Below are 2,287 nucleotides of genomic sequence, written 5' to 3'. Positions count from 1 at the left end.
CGAACTCGAGTTGTGTGTGTGTGTGTGTGTGTGTGTGTGTATGTGTGTGTGTGTGTGCGCGCATCCATGCGTGTGTGTTCAAGTTCTTGAGAGCTTCCCCTTACAAAAATGTACCATGGTAGTACAATGAAAAAACTACCACGGTACTATCATGTTTTTTTGGTCACTACCATGGCAGGAAAATACCATGGTACTGTTGCAATACCCATGGTATTTTCCTGCCATGGTAGTAACCAAAAAACTGTGATAGTACCGTGGTAGTTTTTTCATTGTACTACTATGGCAGGAAAATACAATGGAATTTCCACCAGGACCATGGTGTTTTCCTGCCATGGTAGTGACCAAAAAGACATGGTATTTTTTTTCATTGTACTAGCTACCATGGTACCAAAATGAACCATGGTAGTACAATGAAAAAAAATAGCATGGTTTTGTACTAGCAGCATGTAGTGAAACCACACATGGTCTAGTAGTGTTGTTTACCCTCTTAAACCTTGGGGCCTGGATAGGGTATGGTGAGAAGAATGAAGGGAGTTTGAAACCTTAAAAGATTTAAAATAGTTTATCTGCTGCTTCTCACTTCAATACAGTTTTCAGTTGGCTCTCTCTCTCTCATTCATTCAACGGACTTGGCTACTCTCATACAATTCCCAATAGCCAAAATACGAAAAAACGAATTGTAAAAAGGTATTAACTATCATCTTATCTCATATACATTTTCATCATGTATTTCTAAACATAATCCTAAAAACAGCAAGTTGTCGCCATGACAACGACAGGCTAGCTTGACTGGAGCAAACTTTAGCCGACGTTAGCTTCTATACTGGGTGACCAGACGTCCCCGTTTTCCGGGGACAGTCCCCGGAAATGTTCCCGTTTTTAACTGTGCGTTAAAAACAGACTGCAAAGTGAAATAATATTTTACGTGGCAAGAAAGACCGGGCTGCAGAGCCTATCGGTTGACGTCTCAATCGCGTTGTGCTTGTTTTGTCCAGCAGAGGGGGCTGCTCACTACAGCAGCTTTACTCACTCTTCTTCTACTAACTACTTGCTCGCGATAGTTTTAGAGAAAACTGCAGTGGAAAACTCAGCCAGAAGCTAGCAAGTGTCAAGTGAATCCACAACATCACCAAATACAAACAAAGTTACACTTGTTTGAGATACTAACTCATGATGTAATAATGTCACAATTTATTATATAGATAGATGCTCTGCTTTATAAGGTTTTAAATAGGTTATGGAAGCTAACATTAGCTATGTCGACTAAGTTAGCTAGCTACTGTCATGGTAGCTAGGTTAAAAAACGTAAACATGCAGTGGACGGGCTATTTTGAAAATATGATTATATTAAATGAATGCACAATTATGAGAATATTTATTTGTAGATTACAATTTTAATGGTTTGACATTATAAGTAGTGTGAAAATATATTTAGAAATGTTCATGGATAACATTAGCATAATGTTTTCTGTTAGAGTGGAGAGGAGGAAGACTGGATAGGAAGAAGAGTGAAAGAGATAGAGGCGGAAAGGTAATGAAATGATTACAGAGCCTGCCAATTTATATATTCCAAACAATGTTTTTGAGAAAAAATACAAAAATGAGGCAAGCAATGGGAATCTGTTAACCAAAGTATTTTATATAATAGTGTACTATTTATTATTAAAGATTGGAGAAGAACAAGGAAAAATGAAGGGAGTAAAAAGAGTGTAGCTTCTATACTGTGCATTCAAATTGCAATCGCTTGCCCACATGTTGTCATACCTGCGTGGTCTGACATCTGCCAGGTACAGTTGAAACTGGGATTCATCCGTGAAGACCACATTGCTCCAGCGCCGGTGATCACTTAAGTCGATTACGACGCTGAACTGCAGTCAGGTCAAGACCCTGGTGAGGATGACAAGCACTCAGATGAGCTTCACTGAAGTTGGTTTCTGACAGTTTATGCAGAAATTGTGCAAACCCACAGTTTCATCAGCTGTCCGGATGGCTGGTCTCAGACGATCCCGCAGGTGAAGAAGCCAGATGTGGAGGTCCTGGGCTGGCGTCGTTACACGTGGTCAGCGTTTGTGAGGCTGGTTGGCCAAATTCTCTAAAACGACGTTGGAGGTGGCTTATGGTAGAAAAATTAACATGACATTTTCTGGCAACAGCTCTGGTGGACATTCGTGCAGGCAGCATGCCAATTGCACGCTTCCTCAAAACTTGAGACATGTGGCATTGTGTTGTGTGACAAAACTGCACATTTTAGAGTGGCCTTTTATTGTCTCCAGCACAAGGTGCACCT

This window comes from Oncorhynchus mykiss, chromosome 4, assembly GCF_013265735.2.
Source record: "Oncorhynchus mykiss isolate Arlee chromosome 4, USDA_OmykA_1.1, whole genome shotgun sequence".
NCBI lineage: Eukaryota > Metazoa > Chordata > Actinopteri > Salmoniformes > Salmonidae > Oncorhynchus > Oncorhynchus mykiss.
This window is presented reverse-complemented; position numbering follows the sequence as displayed.